This window comes from Phaenicophaeus curvirostris, chromosome 7 (assembly GCF_032191515.1).
Source record: "Phaenicophaeus curvirostris isolate KB17595 chromosome 7, BPBGC_Pcur_1.0, whole genome shotgun sequence".
Lineage (NCBI taxonomy): Eukaryota > Metazoa > Chordata > Aves > Cuculiformes > Cuculidae > Phaenicophaeus > Phaenicophaeus curvirostris.
Genome location: NC_091398.1, coordinates 31,222,132 through 31,240,515, shown reverse-complemented (window position 1 = coordinate 31,240,515; position 18,384 = coordinate 31,222,132). Strand labels below are relative to the sequence as shown.

The following is an 18,384-nucleotide window of genomic DNA, read 5'->3' as shown; positions in this document are numbered from 1 at the left end:
CAACCTGCTGGTCCAGATGTACTCCCAAGCCTAATTTCAGTGGCTTTCTCAATAAGTGGGTAATTAATTAGCCGGCCTTATGCTGTGGTATGAGAATTATTTTGCTTTGCCATACCATGTGAGCACATACAGAGGGATACTGGCTTCTGCTGGTGGCTCTCCTCCTCCATCAAGAGATGACATGCACAAACATGTGCATGTTAAGATGGAGAGAGAAACCTCGAGCAGATTGCCTGTCCTGGTGAGCAAACTGAAGTCCTGCCTCCACCACTTTGAAAACACAAATCCTACAGCCCTCTGGACCAGCCTGGACCAGGCAAAGCACAGAGATGGCAGGGAGAATGACACTGTTTAGGTACAAATAAGGTCTGCACCTAAGCATCCCCCAGTCTCTGTTGCTGGAGTGGTCCAGCTCACCACACTGCTAAGAGAAAAAGTGATGTATATCCATCCCTACATGCTATACAAACGGCCAGTGATGTGGTAGGTAGCCAAGATGATCAGTCTGCCACAGCTGAGCATGTCCAAGATTGCTATTGTTGCTGGGGGATTCATAACAGTTGTGCTTTGGGAAGCAAAAGAAACAGCAGCAAGCTTCTGTACACACCCATCCAGGCAGCTCACCAAAAGCAAACTAGACCAGGGAGAACTGCTTAACATGGAGGACTTAAGGCCTCCCCTCCCCAAATTCTCTGAAGAGGTTAGAGTTCTAGTCTTACTAACTTGCAAATTTACTGCTCTTACGCGAAAGGAAAATTCACAATCTCAAATGTCAAGAAGCTACATTCAATTTCCTCCTGGCATTTTGACCTTATCAACATGAGAGAAGTAAAGATCCTTAAAAGAGCTGGTGAAGTGGGGCTGCAGAGTATATTTACACTGAAATGCTCCTGTATGCCTGTCAGAACAAGGCTCCGCACTGGGGACCTCTCATTCATCTTGGACACAGGAGACATCTTCGTTTGTAGAACACCAACTTTTTTCGAAGAATTTGCAAAAACAGTGAACAACCTAACCATGTCCAGTTTAGATTCCAATATGGAAAATCAAAAACATTTCTAATTTAAATTTTCTTTTTAACTTACTGTATAAAACCAGTAACTGGGTCCCCAGTTTTTCTGGTTTTAGTGAAGCAGCATCTCATGCAGCCAAGAAGGGTTATAACATGATTTAATGAGAAGCATTCTGACATTCCAAGGTGAATTTTGGATGGTTAGCAATGTCCGGCTGAAATTTCCAGAAGTAAATAAATCACTGAATTTCATTTTAGGTATTGCTGAAAACATCACCAAAGCTGAAAGGGAGTTAATATTCATTAAATATTACTTCGATTTCTGGAAAGAAATGAAGAGAGGAGAGATTTCATCGTATTATTTGTAGAAAGAGAGTTGGTAATGAAAATACAGAGAATGTGAAAATCTCATCTGGCATGTCAGTTATGAACACACCCTAAAATGATGAGGACAAATCACTACAATCTCACCTACAAGTGCATTTGCTTGGCTGCTGGAAGGTGGGAACCAACAAGGACACTTGCTAGTCTCCCCGGAGTGGTCTGCTTCAAATCCAACCTTCGAAAGATACTATCCACATGCAGGATCTGGCAGCCATGAAATGATTTCCATTCATCCACAGACTTTGGAAGGGACAAGTGCCCATAGCACTAAAAGCCACTCTCATAACCATTGTTGGTGGTAACCCCAGGTGCAAGACTGAGGAAGCAAATCTGCGTGGAAGACAAGTGAATGTCTGAGTGTTCCCAACAGGCTCACTCAGGACCACTTCTGTGCTTCAAAACAGGGATAACACTGGAAATTATGCCTACACATCTTGAGAATTGTTGCAGCTTGAGCTAAATTAGAGTCAGTTTTATGACTAACTCAGTTGCTGAAAGTAACGTCATTGTCTGAAGGCTAACTGCATGTTTTTGAGACAGTGTTCGCGCAGGGATAACACAGGACATTGGTATGCAAAAAGGCCAATGCTTATACTTAACCAAGGACATTCTCTGGGAAGGGATTCACACACACAAGGAGGGGTGAATAGGGCAGGTGACCCTAAACTGAGCAACAGAGTATTCCATTCCATGTACGTCATACTCAGTAAAAAACTGAGAGATCACAAGGGTCTCATCTTTCTTCTGCAATGGCCAATGTCCAGTGAGGACCTTGTCTGTCTGATTGCTCCTAGTCCCAGATCCACGAGTTCCTGAAACCAGTTCTTGAGTTCAGCTCCTGCCTAGCTGTGGACCCATTCCCTTGTGTCTGCTCTGCAATATTTGTGGCGATGTATAGTCATCGAGGGGTGGGGGAACAATCTCATATACTTGTATATATTTTATTACTTTCTAAATGTTTTTATGATTATTATTATCATTTCATTAAAGCTGTAGTTCTAGTTTCCAACCTGCGAGTCTTTTTCCTCTCATTTCCCTCTCCACTTTCCCTGCAGGGTTGATGGGGGGAAGGATTTGGGAGCTCAACTGCATGGTTTTAGCTGCTGAGATTTAGCCAGGTGGGGCTAAACTGTGACAAGGAGGAATGTGAAACTGCAGACATTACATGCCAATAACTCTCAGCAACTCACTTCCAAGCAGTTAGAGGATTTCCACACAGACAGCATAAGCTTCTTGACCCAGTGTTGTTCAAAGAGTTATTTCAACAACTGTTACCATCTTTCCATGCTCAGCCACGCCAGCTATTCAGAATTCCTTGCTGGTACAGACACACAGAACATATTATGTTGACATAGGATCTTGATTCTAAGGAAATCCCCTTCTTTCTGCTACAGCAGCATTGCTGCTGCTGCTGTGGTACAGAGAAAGGGAAATGAAACTCAACTCCTACAAGAGATCTGTGGCATTGATTTGTGTTGTTTTTCACTCATTGCAGGAGATCAATGAGGCATAAAAGAAAGATGGTCCTCACTGGCATGAAGTTTTACAAGCATCCTGCCATCCCTTCAGCCAGCTTGCACATTTCATAGCATTATGGAGTTTAAATGCCATGGGATAGATCTGTCTGGCAATAAATTCAGCCAAAGGCAATCTCTTAAAAAGCCATCATTATGTAAGAGTGTGCTTGCTCATTATAATGAAGGATGGAAAATATAGTAAGCGTCACATAGTGTAATTCAAAATTGATTTCCTATCGTGACACATTTTACAGAGGCTATTCTGCACAGTGTCTTTGCCATGGTCTAAACCAGGACTGTTTTCCCACTTTTCTTCCCTTTCATCTTCTTCTGTTTGCCCAGTGCAGGAGACTATTTTAAGGCAATGCCTTCATCTTCACGGCACATCAAAAGCAAAGCAAAGGAGGGGTGCCGCTTCTATCCTGGCAGCTCTCCATCACAACTTAAAACTCTTCCTTGAACCAAAAAAAGCACATCACTCATTTTATTTTGCTACTCGTCAAAGAAGAGCTGGTTGCTAACAGCAAAAAGAGCCACTTGTGAAACATGCCAGCTCCTGGTCTCATCCTGCCAGGAGCTCCGTCATCTCAGTTCCCACCAACGCTCTGCTTCCTACAGGATTCTGGACCGTGCAGAACTGGTCTCTCCTAGAGACTCAAATGGTGCTAGAGTTATGCTTCTACTTTGAAGACTGCATAGACACCCTATCAAAACAACCTCATTTTTTTCAGCTGAGCTTTTCTTTCCTATTCTTTCTTTTTATTAACATCTTTACCTCTTCAGCCACTTCAAATTTTTAATGTCTTTGTGCTGATGCTCCTAAATAGGTCTTATATCTCAAAATGCTTTACCATCAGCATTGCCTGCAATCTTGTCTGCAAACTTAACAGAGGTGTCAAGGGCTCTGGTGCAAACTACACTCCCCACCTTTGATCTTCTGTTAGATGGTGCCCGTGACATGACTGGAATTGTACCTGTATCCCTTCACAGCCTTGTCAAGTTGGTGTTAAATTCACACACAGCCATGTTCACACCTCCATAAGAAGCTACCTTCAGACACTGTCATAAAGGAAGAAAAAAATAAACACACCAAAAACAGAAGACTGCAGTCCATATGGAAATAAAATGCTACCCATGAAGAGCAATGATGCGACCAGCCACACATGCTACAACCTGCAACATAAAGCAAAGAGATAATGGGGCAGAGGAGCCTTTGGTGGCTCAAAGCTGCCTTTGCTCGCTCCAGATCCCAGCTGGAAAGACCATGACTGTAATTCAAGGATGATTTCTCAGTGTTCCAGCCTGCCCTCTGGTCTATGGTTATACTGCAGTTTGTCAAATACACAATCCCACTCTCCTTACTAAATCCATGTCCTTTATATGCCCCAGTTTCCTGACCAGCACGCTTCACACCATTCACACAGGACCCTAGGGAAGCAGCTGAGTTCCCAAGTAGGGAAAGAGCTCAGTCACTGCCTTGCTCCTTGCACCAGGAACAGGGCTGCCAGAACAGGAGTAAGGGCTCATATAGACCCTTATTTGTGCTTCACATGCTATGAAGAAGCTGCAATTGCCCATCTTCAAAACTTAAAGAACTTAAGAAGAACTCGAAGGCCTTAAAAGATTATTAAATGCCTGGGGCTCAAAAAAAAATAGGACTATTATTTCTGGTTTTAGAAGTAATAATTGAACTATTATTATTTCTATCTGTAAGATGGCAAGATCACCAACCCAGCATTCTGATCAAAGCAGCTCAGGAAAACAAAGTAGCCAGACAGCCATACAAAGCTAGTCAAAGCAGCTCTTGAAATCCTGCCCTATGCTCAAGATACAGCACCATACTTGGTCCTTTTTGTCTTCCCAAAATAGCAACTAGCAAGGCTGGAGAAGAATCAGTTCCCAAGTAAATCTCATGCAAATTGGAACCACACAAAATAGGCTTCTAAAATGCAATGGACAGCGGCAGCACCACTCTCAGATCTGCATGACATGTTCCAAAAGACACTGATATTAACTACAAATGGGTCTCAATTTATACAATTCTTTCCACTTTGCCTTATTATTTTAAGCCCTGAAATAGTGGGAACTTGCGACCCACTTCATTCTACAGCTTTATTCATGATTAATACAGGCACATAATCTTTATTAAGTGACATAAAAAATCATAATGGCATTTTACCGTCAGTATAAAAACAACAAATTAGGTTTTGTCTGTAGTTTCAATTTGTCCAATAACAATATTTAAACATATTTGAAATTAAATAGCACAGATGTTAATCAGATAGATGCAGCTCTGTAGTACCACTGCATGAGTAACGCTACATGAAATAATTAAAATTGCACATCTATGTAACACTTTCCATATCCAAGGGATCACAGAACCTATTAACAAGTACAGCAGAACAGACGTATTTTGTAATTTTTTGCCACAACTTCCTTCCACAGATTACAAATCATTTCACAAACCCTGATCAAGCCCTCAATAACCTGTAAAGCTGCTGCTCAGCAAAAAGGACCAGCTCTGCCAAGGATGCACAGCCCTGAGGATGGCTAAACCACACACAGCATATCAGAGTAAAGACTGACTTGGTATCAACAATAGCAATTTAGCAAAGGTTTCTATTTAATAAAATAATTAATCATATGTTTAAATGCACTTCAATAGATGCAAGCACAGCCTCAAGCAACTTACTGAATATATGAATATATGCTGAGTGTATGGTGAATGAGAACCAAGGAAAAGTGTGGTGCAGAGGTGAGTGTGGTCACTAGTGGCCTATGAAGGCAGCTTCTCTCTGCCATCTATTTACCACAATTACTTCAGGTTAGATGCGAAATAACCTAATAAGTTATTTTAATTGGCTCTTACATCCAATGAAAATAACTAAATACCCTCAGATCCATCACTTGTTTTTAATGTTTCATAAATCCTCACATATTTAAACAGGTCTCTCAACTCAGCTTTTTTTTCCCTGTATGCTTTCCAGTTTTCTAACTGACAAATTTTCCTGCCGATGTTTTCTAGAAAAGACTATATTTTAAATCAAGGATAGTTCTTCAAAACTTTCTGTGCCAAATCTTCTACTTAAGTAGCATCCCATGTAACAGAGAAATATCACTGGATGAAGCAAAGGGAGAACCTCCCACTCAGGTTGTTCCCAACCTGAGGTTTTGCTGCATTGAACTAAGCCTACCGAGCACAGCAAACTCTGTACACAGCTTTGGTAGCTTGCCATGGACACCATTCTTTTAGGTGTGAGGAAGAGCTGATTAAATGTAATTCACTTGAGTGCCTTTGAGGTGTTGAGGGGCATGGTTTAATGACTGATAGGAATGGTTGGACACGATGATTCAGTGGATCCTTTCCAATGTAGTGATTCTATGATTCTAAGAAAAAAACTTCCTGTACCTGTAACAATGATTTTGTTTAAAAGAACGTGTTTGGGGGACTATAGAAAAAAGTGTATAGAGAAAAACATTTTCATGTAAACTGTGGATTACAAGAGTAGAACACTTCCAAGCTCTGCTCAGAAGCCTGAAAATCACCCTGATTTTTGGACAAAATCTACATCATTCAATTTCTCTTTCTGAGGCAACAACTTAATACTAGACTTTTTCAGCATCATGTTGTAGGAGACACTGAGGATTCTACCTAAGGCCTTAGCTGAAACTCACTTTTTTTTTTTCTTTTTCTCTATTAGCACTTAAAGGATCATATTAGGAGGTCTAGGAGATTACAGCAGACTGAAAGAAGAAAGATTAGCCTTGTCTTTTAATAAAATGAGAGCAGGGCCTGGAAAGAAATGCCCGATAAAGTCCATAAATGTCCATCAAGCACTCAAACAAGGATCATAAAACCTATCTCCTTCCTCTAAGCTCTGTACTGACAGCAAATCATGCTATGAAGAATAATGTTTCTGTATCTTTCTGTGGTTAAGTCTTCACCTGCAACCAGATTTTACTGTATTCAGAAGAGTAACGATGCTTGGTATTTTTACCACCTTTATTAAGTGCTGGTTTCCAGATTTGTTTAAACACTAGTTATCAGGATTCAATTTACCCCCTCCATGGGGGATGTCTGGTATCATTCTGAGAATAATAACTGCCATATATTATGTTAATTGAGCACTAATGAGCTTCACTAATAGGCTTGGTGCTTTTGCTTCCAAACAGGAATGGAAATGTCATTTTTTAAATAGAGTGCATTAAGCACCTGTCTATATCTGTACCACCTCTTTTCAGAATCTGAGCATATGAGGCAGCAACACAGATTAGCTGGGGATTACAGAGACCATAAAGAGAACTCTAAAGGTCTAACTTCTATTAACAGGCTCCTCAAAAGCCCAAACCCCAACGGGGAAACTAAGAAATCCCACACGAAGACTGCATTTCATTGACACGGCCTCCCCTGTCAGCAGCCTCCAATGAACTTTAAGTAATGAACTTTAAGGTTGTTGTCCCACATATCATCAATCTTAAAGACATGGAGTCTCCAGCAGTGAATTTCTCTTCTGTCTAACTCTCAATAGAACTGTACTTCATGCAATTAATGTCAGGTGCTGCTTGTGCATTTTGATCATTTCATTTACTTACAACACAAGAAATGATCACAACTACAAATCTAAGGCATATTTTGTACTCGCTAAAAGTTTGACGGTAAGCCTGCAAGGATATGCAGGCTTGAGAAGACTCTCGGGGATAAAAGAGGATTATACTAGTTGCCCTAATTAATATTTTGTTATTAGACAGATTAGGGACAATGACCTTTAAAGATGAGCAAGAAGAATTCCATTCTTTGTCCAAAAGAGATGAATATATGCAATTACATGCATTTGTATCAGTATACATTTTTAATGTAAGATGTCACAGCCCTCTTATATTTCTCATTTTGGCAAGACAAAAATAAATATGAAAGTTTTAACACTGCTTCAATTTGAACTTCTGCAACAGAACCAAAATGAAAATTAAAAAAAAAAAGACCTCGACAATCTTGATTATGTGCACTGTTTTAATACAGGCAATGGCACTTGGAGGGGCCGCCTCACACCTATCAATGACTGCACTTGTCAGTACCAAGCAGACAACCTGGAGGAGGCACAGTCCCATGTGCAGGCTGCAATCCCAGCTGCAGGGCCATCAGGGGCACAGCTGCTGGAGGTCTGGGGACCTGACAGCCCCAAGCCTCCCATCACCTCTCCCTGGGTACCCATCCTGCTGCCTCACCAGCTGGTGAGGATGAACAGAGCCATACCTTACCACTGACCCCATTCAATTTTTAATTTTCCATCTACAGCGATCTTTTATTGTTCTAAGGCCAGCTTCCAGCAGCACACAGACACTCCTCCGCTACTGCTCATCCATGCAGACCTTTTTCCAAAACCCGTCTTCTTCCCTCCTGCCACCACCGTGAGGCCTACATGCAGCTCTTCTACAAAACTCTCTCCCTCTGTCATTGCACTAACGTGTTCAGAGTGTCACCAGAAAGATGACATGACCTCCCCAGCTAGTGCTCACTCTGCTTGTCCATAACAAAAATACATTTTTCCATGTGTTTTCTTTACTACATCACTTAAGAAAGTGTCTTCCAAGACGTTTACCATCCTAAGAGCAGGTATTAAATAAACTAGCCTACTGTTTTCTGGTTCATCTCTTGAACCATTTAAAAATAATAAAAATATGTTGTCTGGTACTTCACAGCCCTCAGAAACTTTCCAAGGGAAAGACCTCTTTCAAACAAGTCCTTTCATGGTTTACCAACCATGCATATTCATGCCAAATGATGAAAGGGGGTTTCCTGTCCAGACCTGGCGGACATTATTTAAAAAGATAAAGGTAAAAATTTCACTCAGGTTACTGGGGCTTTTAGCGTTACATCTTTCCCTATGGAGATGCTTGGCCAAACCTCCCACTGATACAAACCGGCCGCCTGTATCAAGAAATCTAATCACAGTGTTACTATCAAAACACGTCTCTTTTTTTTTTTTTCCCCTTTGATGTTCTTCCCTTGTCTTTTTAGATATCTGTATATTATTTTAAAGAAATATTTTATGTGAGATTAATACCAAGGCTCTGGCAGAGGCCACAAACACAGACGCACCATCCCACATGAAACTGCACACCGAAGCACCACAGGTCCCAAACCACACATACTCATGCCCGTGCAGGTTACTCTGGATCCTTCCCTAGTAGCCTGATCTCTCCCTCGCACAAGTTTCACAAAACTCAACTACGATGACTTGTTCCAAAGCTTTTTCAGCTGTTCATTAGGAGGGAAGTCTAAAGGACCAGACCTGACACATTCACATAGCAGTTTGACAACCTTTACAACAAACCATCAGCTTTGTGGGCAAGATGCCCAGTAGAGGGGTTGGATACTTTACAATGATATCTCTAACATTTGTTAAAGGCTATGAAGGCAGTGGTTAGTGGGTTTTTTCCCACTTCCTGGTGACTAACAATTTTACATGACGCTAATAAAAACTGACCAGCCCTTAATGAAAATTTAACATGATTGCTCCCAGTGACAGGCATGCTGCCAGTTCATACCTAGCACCTAACAATTAGACCAACGTACCCCTCCTCCATAACTGATGTAAATATTAAATAGTCATTACCAGGGAGATCTAAGGCTCTATGCTTTACCCTCCTTTCTTACAGGACCTACTGCCATTCATTCAGAGATCAGAAATTTCAGCAGTTGAGTTTTATGCATCCAACAGTCCTGTGGGAGATTTACAGGACAGAAAACTATCAGGAGGAAGTTTGGGCATTTGCTGCTCACAGGCAGCACAACCGGGCAGCAGATGCCAAGCAGGTCCACCCCACACTCCCTGGAAGTGTCAGATCCAGACACATGTGGAGCATGGTAGCTCTAGTCCTGCTTTCAGCAATAGCTTTATCTTCCTTCAAGTCAGAGTGGCAGGTAGGACAGCGATGAACCCACATGCATCGAAGCCTGCCAAGTAACTTCACACTGAAGTTAAGAACATATTTAAAGTTTTGCTGAAATGTCTGTAATGATCATCCCACTCTAAATAGGGAAACTGCATATCTCATGCAAGGGAGAAGCTAGTGCAAACTTGGAAGAAAAAATAGACGAGAAATCTCCTCAAAATCTTCCTTTGCTCCAGTAAAGCCATGTTCATTCAACATTTGGGGAAATTTAGGATGTTTTCTGCTGAGCTGGGACTGTATGATAGCATCTCATTTGCAGGAGTACACGTTCCTTCTCTAATGCACAGATATAAATGCCTCTTCGTTGTCAAAGGTATACTGGGCAGCAGGAAAGATGCATCTTCTTTTATACATCATGCCCAATCATTAACACCTTAGATCTTGTAGCCAGATATTAAAGATAAAAGCTGCTATTAAAATAACCTGATTTATCATATACCACACTTATTCAAAAATCACCATTGATTTTTAAAAACCGCAGGGGGAAGTAATCAGATTTAGAAGGTAGCAAAGCTTCTAACTGATGCTGTAGACTCCTTTTTTTTTTCCCAACACTCTCTAAACAGAAAGTTGCAGAAAAATTAAATAAAACAACTGTTTCTTCTCACTAGGCACAAAAATAAATAAAACAAATTCAACATTTCACCAAATGCATGAAATTCAATACGTGCTCACTAGCACGTGCTGTGAGGATGTCACTCAGGAGAGTATTTAAACGCATATGCTTGTATTTAATGAGTTATGTAAGATTTAGGAGTGGGTTTAACATCAAGCATATGTGTCTGCATTTTGCTGCACAGGGGAGGTGTGGTAAACCAAGGACTCAGGAGCTGAAGCACCCTGGGGCTACAGAGCTCAGCAGCGAGAAAAACCAAGCGGTCCTTGCCCCAGTAGAGCTGCTCAGCATTTTTCATAACTGATCCCCCATGTTTCATAGGAAATACACTCATTATTGTACTTTGGTCATGCTTGCCAAAAACAGTCTATTGCATGTGGTGATTTTCCCTCTGCTAGGAAGGACAGCTGATATTTCCTTGTCTCACAATAACTCTTACCTCTTTAAATCACGTTGACTAAAATGCATAAATCTCCCCTTTTTTTCATGACTGTGGACAGGTTAACAGATGTTTTCAACATCCAGGCTGAAATCTTAAATGATGAGACAAACTTGGACCTCTGGAGGTTCTTGGGAGACTTGATACAAGAGATGAGCTGCCTTCGCCCCTGCCTGCACTGCTGCCTCAATGCAGGCAACTGATCCACTCAACTGCAGTCGGGAGGAGGAGGAAAGGATGAGGATGCCTGAACCTCAGAGGGGTGATCTGCTGCGAAGGACAGGCCCCCAGCTCCCCTGCACCCATTCCTCACTTCTGGGCTGTCTCCTTGGATGTCTGCGAGTAGATAAGGAGAGCAAAAAAAACCTGTGACCTAAGTTTCAGCTTTGAAATTAACAAAATATATATATATTTTAAGGATGATCCATGTAAGCAAAATGCCTAAATGCCTGAGTAATTATTTCAATCTTCTGCCTAGTCAGCCTCTATTGCACGATCCCAACATAAAGTAAAAAATTCACACTGGATAGGTCTCTCCAAGTGAACCTCCTGTTCCAGGTGATGCTTTTTACTCAGATGTACAGAATTACTCTTCACAGATCAGTTGCACCTGTAGGCTTCGATAGAAATCAGGAGCCAGGGTGCACATTAATGTGCAAATACACAATAAAAGCCTGACAAAGAGTTTGCAACTGTAAATACACAGAGCTAGAGAAAGGTATGACTGGCAGGTGCCTGCAGTAGTGATGCCAACTGGCTGACGTTCAGAAAATGGGAGGGCACAGGAGGACCCAGGCATCCACTTCCTGCCTCTAGATAGAAACACCCCCTTGTCCCTCTTGATTTTTTCATCTCAGTTATTTTTCCAAGTGAATTTTGTCCTACTGAAAGTTGTTTGATCTGGATGACTAGAGAACGAAGCCCCTGAATGGGCACCAGAGAGATGGTCCTTGCCACCCCCAGCAGGACCATCTTTGTAGCTATTATTTGCAGGCTGGTGATGAAGAGGGGCATGTTTTCCACTTATTAAGAGACAGAAGGAGTGGGACCACTGGTATAGCCCTTTCACACACATGGCATTGGGCAGCTACTGAATGAGACAATACTCCCTCATTAGGGAGAGGGGCAACAAACACGTCTGTCATCCTTCTGTTACTATTTCAAAATGAACTCAATTAAGTTAATTAATTTTTTCAGCACAACTATAATCACAATGAAGAGGCTGGAACATTACATGAGAATAAAAATAAAACATTGCCCCTCCTTTTCCAACCCAGATCTCAAGACTATTTGTTTTCAAATTAAAATAATTTTCAAAACATTCACTTACTTGTAGAAAATAACTGTTTTTCACTGTGACTGCTTAATTTGAAAAGTCATACCCACTCTCCTTCAGCAACCAAGTATGATTAATGCAAAGCAACATACTTTCCTAAAACAAAAATTGCTCTCACACTTCTGTAATCTCACTCAATAACAGATACTTCAAAAAATACAATGAGCTTACATTAAATCAATAAAGGTTTAAAGGAAAGGTTATGTTACATGCTTTGGGTTTACAAGTATAAGAGCATAAAATTTTCATTGGGACTAAACCTTTTGAGGGAATCTCGTAAGCAATTTACATATAAAGACAATTTCATAATCAACTTTTTCCGGTTTGTCTCCTAATGGAGTCTTTAAAACCAAATAGGATGCTAATTCATAACAGTTCTGTGCATGTGCCTATGTATTTTGCCCACCATACAGGTTTCTAAAAGGTGGAGGAAAAAAAGCTTTCCATTTTTTGCAGTCTGCCATAGATTAGAGTTAGAGAAGAACAGATAAACAGATAAACAGATAATAGAGAAGAACAGTAACAATAAGATATGTGATAAATCCTTATATGTGATTCATTTAAATTATTTCCATTTCATTGCTGCTTTATCCTTTTTTATGTTAATGATTTGATGATTGCACCCAGCAAAAACAAACTAAACTTTTTTGGTTTTTTGAAGAAATGACAGTATGAGTGAACTTCAGGCGTGAAAAACATGTTCTCTAGAAAAATTCTATTACCTTTTACTGATGTATTAAAAAGAATCATGACAACAGGAGAGGTTACCTTCTGTTTCTAAACTGGTTTTAGTTGTTTTAGTAACAAAATCATTAATGCAGCTGGAACTTCTATGTGAAATTCAATCAATTGCAAACAAACCAAAGACGTTCTAGCCAAGAAGCACACCTTACATAGTGGCAACACAACATCCCACTCCAGGTAAGGGTTTCATTGTGCCATCCCCTGTATAAGACTGAAGTTGAAAAGATATTCAGCGCTTCAAGAAACTTTTTGTGCTGGTCAGAAGTTGCATAAGATTTCACCTCCTAGTGCAGAAACTGAGTAACCTCAACTAGACAAAAGGCCTCACTTCCACCTCTTAACAAAATTTTACGCAGCCACTAGAAAATACAATCATCTCTACTGTGTTGTTTATGTTCAAAGTCAACATCGCCATCATTTCTGACACTCATTTGACCTTGTGCTTTGCTTCCTCTGAAGTCAAACCACCTGGGCACACAACACACTCTCTCAGACACAGTTAACAGTAACTGTCCTCCACCTGAATGCAATACAGTTAGCTACAGGGATGGTGAAGATATATTTTATCTTTTTGTCCCAGGCCTCTCATACCGGTCACTGAATGAATTCTTAGAAGACTCCTACAATGCAATCAAACAGCATTACTGCATTGTTTCAGATTTAGAAAAATGCATGTAGAAAACTCCTGCCTTTTAAAAGTGGCTTCTGTTTGGGTACTTAGGGGCTCTGAATTGCCTCTGGAGACTCCAGTGAATTTATACAGATCAACTAAATTGCTGACTTAAGTATTCTAATCAAATGCCTAAAATTATGATGCGAGTATTCCTTGTTGGAGACCAAGTTGGAAAGGTACTGCCTAGCATTGTGGCAGTTTATCCAGGCAACATCATCAAAGAAATCAGGAAAAGCAGACAGTAGGAATATCTACTACAGTGTCTGGGAAATTTTCCCAGCTCCTACTCTGGATGTGAACTCCGTCCACATCTCAACGTAATGTCAGAGCAAGTACCACTGTCTCCTCTCCAGGTCCTGTTTTCAAATGGAGGAAAACCTTGGCAACCCAGGAAACCCAAGTTATGATTTAGCACATCAACTGGCACAGCCCTGCATGCTTTGGTGTCAATTAAATCATCTGGAACTCCAGACTCATAGAAAACTGAAAAGCCTTAGCATCCAGGAAGCTTATAAAGGTCCTTAATGACCTAATCACCTCTGGTTCATTATTTTGCAACCTTGTCTTCTAGGACGCACATTATCATTTTTTAGTTTTGAACACCCATCACCCTTCTTTAAGGATTAAGTTTTTGTGGTCTGGTGAAGGCTGCAGCTCATTCACTTTACACACAGAAGCTCCCAAGCAATCTCAGCAAGTGACCCTGTCCTGTGCTGGGAACAGCCTGGTGGCCAAGGCCAGCTCTGGTTTTCAGGCACTTTTGTTCCTATTGTCGACAGAGGATGAGATTGGTGCCAAAGTGCCTGACTCGTGGAGGAAAGCTGCCCATTACAAGGTCAGTAATTTGTCTCACTGTTCAATACTTTCCTGGCAACTGATGCCTCCATCCACAGCATGTCTGGAAATCAGGAAAGCATCCTAATAACAGCTCTTTCATGCTGACTACCTACAGCCTTGTTTTCATTCACAAAAACCTTCCTGTATGTAAGCTTAATGGATAAGGCAATCAATACAAATAAAATCAGACACTGTCCAACTTTTTCCCTTCACTAAGTAGAGTTTGAATCTTCAGGTTTTGTCTGAGCCGCTCCCTAGGTCCAGAGCAAGTAAAGACAAGATGCTACGGCACTTGTAATATAATTATGACATGTGAGTAATTTCCTTAATTCAGTTTATTGCCCAGAAAAAAGAACCTCATTGGTGAAAACCACAGTGATGCTGTGGTGCTGCAGACCATGAGAGGAACATAGGACAGACAGCTTTTGAAACCAATATTTCAGGTGTCAGATCTCTATACCATATTGGTGAAGCACAGATGAAGAATTCAGAGTTCTTGCAAAACTGCCTTTCAGTATCCATTAAGAAAGAGATGAAACCAAACAGCTACATGCACTTACTTTCTATCAAGATTCTCATTAGGCTTTCATGTCACCTGTAAAAATAGAAAAGGAGCTGAAAGCCAAGCTTTGTTGGAGGTTCTGGGTTGTTTTGAACTACCTGTTGCATAGAACCACTCTATGTTGCCAGTCATTCATGTTTAAATGTACCATCTCCCATACTGTATTTCACCACAAACACATTCCCCACAAAGGAAAAATGGTGAAAAGATGAGGTGAGCTAGAGAAACTTGCAAATATCAGGTCCTCAAATGCCTGTAAGACCATCACCACAGCAGTGGGTGACCAAGGACTGCTTTATTTCATGTTTCTCTGTAAGCATCCAGGATGTCTTAGATATCTGGGACAAATGCTAATAAAACTGTTCATGGTTTTTCAGTCAAAACATTCTTACTCTGGAGTTTTTGGCCTGCTTCACCCTGCAACATACATCAATGTTACAATCTCCAAGGGACACTAAGGAGTTCAATTTTTGTCTCATGCAAAATCACGAACATGTACAGAATCCTGCACTGAAGACAGACTTGGGGGACACCTTGCAGTCAGGTGAACCCAGAACTCGTCTCCCTGCTACATTGCTGCACCTTTTTGGCAAGCTCTTTGACCCCTGCGTGTCTGACTTTACCCTCAGAGCTTTTGTTTGCTGCCTCCATTTGGTCTGGAAGTTTTTCAAGTCAGAAACCACTTCTGCCTGAATGGTGCCTCACTCTCAATACCAGAACTGACCAAGAGAGAGTTTGCCAGTTATGATACAGTTTTCTTAAAGCTTTTGCTTGTGAGGATTTAGACATTGATTTCAAATGACATGCTGAACAGGTAAGTTAGCAGAAAGTCTGCTACTGCAGTGGGGGTTACCCCATCACAGGCATTATCATGCAAACCCAGCAGGGCAACTGGAGGGGCAGGAGCTGCATTTTGTGGAAAGCGTGGGAGTTGTAATCTTACTGATTTATGGGCCCCTAACTGCCTTGCAAGGCAGTAATGATTTCCCGCAGAGGTCATCACAGACACTGTATATCAGCCTCCTTTGAGGAAATCCAATGAATAAATAGGTGGCTCCAATGTTTATTAAGAAAACCATGAGCCACATAACACAGCCATAACATTACAGTTTTGGTTCCTCTAGATGGTCTATGTATATGGGGAATTCAATGAAGCAGGTACTCCCAAGAGAGAAACATTAATTAATTAAAACAGAGATATGCACAAATAGATTGGCACAGTTTGTCTGCTCTGCACTGCTTGAATTACTTCCACACCACATTTTATACTTATCTTTCCACGCATCAATCTCTGAGCCTTGATTTTTACCTCCTTATCTCCCCTTTGTCCATCTAGTACATAAGAAAGATTTATAGCATGTTACACAGGGTGAACGTGCAAAAAATGCAGTTACCATGGCAACTCAGTATTCCTTTTCTGTATAAACTTGAAGTACTGAAGCAGGGGAAGGCCAGAACACCACATCAACTTCAAAGTTGCTCTTTGTTCTTATTACAATGTTTTAAAGCAATTAAAATATTTTACTGCCATCAAGAAAGCATTTTTAATACGTCTTTTAAAACCCTTTAAGAAAACACAGCCCTCACGGTCAGTCATTGCAAAACACCATAAGAGATGCAGCTTGCCACACATCGAATGTGTTATCACAAAAATAATGTTGCAAGAGATGTCCTGACCACACACACTTGTGAAGAAGCATATGAAAGTGCAACAGGTCACTGCATGCCACCACAGGAATTTTGCATTGCAGGTCAATTTTGCAATATTAAGATACTTCACTTCAGATTCCTACACATTCCTCCAATTGGAACATAAACCTTGACCCACAAAGATGAAGCATAGTTGTAATTTCTGAAAGCATAAAACCAGCACCATGCTTTTGTCCTGCCATTTATCACAGACCACTTTAGGTATACATACATAGGTTCCACTGCCCCACGTTTATTATTTCCCAGCAAACTTCATCTTCCCATTTGTACTGACACCAGGCAGCCCTACTGCAAAAGTTGACAGCAGACATCTCAAGGTCAGGCTGCTCGACAAAACAGCCCCTTCATGCCTGTACAATTAGCTACAAACAGGGAAAAGGTGAGCAGATCAGCGGTCCTGTCTGCACCACCAAGCAGAGCCTCTCTGCTCTCTGAAAGCAAAACTTTTCTGCCTAGGGTGGGCAGGATCTGCAGCCCACAAACCACGCAGAGCCCAACACGTCCAACAAAAATAAATAGATGTGCATCAATGTGGCCTAAACATCTGCTAGGACCATTTCTCCAGACCTTTTGGTGTAAAGCATTTCTTGAGAGGGGGGGAAAAAAGTATTCCAGGAGGTAAAATAGAGTATATTTCCAGAGAAAAACAGATAAATGGTAGACAAATAGTGAAACACTGTTTCTCTGTTTCTCTCTCACACTTTTCATGTGGGAAACACTAACATAAAATGTTTGTCTGCAGGATACATCACTCACCTGGGAGTGTGGATATCCAAATTTACCATTTTTGACTGGGGAATTTATGACCTCAGTTTCTTTCAGCAACATCACCCTGACACCTCCATCTGTCCATGAAGCATCACCACACAGCAGCAGCGTTGTGCCAACTGAGCAGACCAGGACAGCCATACGCAGCTATTTCAACTGCTTCATATTCTGATATTGCTTTTTCTTTTCCCTGTTGTGGTGCAATTTCCACACAGCCAAAGCCTTTGTCAATGGCCATCGCTGCCCAGTTCCCACACCCTTGCATCCCATGGTGGGACACGAGATGCTATGAATACTGCACTTATCCTGAACTCCCTTCCAAGCAAAATGATTAAGCCCTTTTTTATTGGTAGTAAGGTCTGAGTTTGCTATCGTATTCATAGCATGGAAACACAATCTCCATTTCACAATATTAAAACCACTTTTTCCTGTCCAAAAGGGTAGAAAGAGAGAGAGAGAGGGGGATACACGTACATCCCAACAAAGACGACTGAGCTCAGAAAGTCACAGATAAATATGGGAGCACTGCCATCCTAGGGAAAGAAAACCATGCATTTTTGGGGCTATGACATAAATTGGATGGATATAGCAAATGGTTTTCTATGTAAACTGTGAAGTGACTGACTGATTTTTCACCTACTGAAGTATTCCAGCTGTGATGTGCTACAGCATTTTGTGTACAGATTGGAACCAAAGCTCAGACCCTTTCTTCTCCAGTTATTGAGGGAGTCTTAACAGTGTTCCCAGTGAACCAGGCAGTAATGTGGTGTTATTAAGTGTAGGATCACTGCTGATCTCACTAAGACTTATATCAGAGCAGAGTAATTCCTTT

General features: G+C 41.1%; 1 protein-coding gene across 11 annotated transcripts in view; it reads right to left on the bottom strand.

Annotated features, from left to right (window-relative positions):
* Positions 1 to 18,384, bottom strand: part of KALRN (kalirin RhoGEF kinase) — a 514,381-nt gene that overhangs the window by 398,148 nt on the left and 97,849 nt on the right. The gene's annotated exons all lie outside the window — the stretch shown is intronic.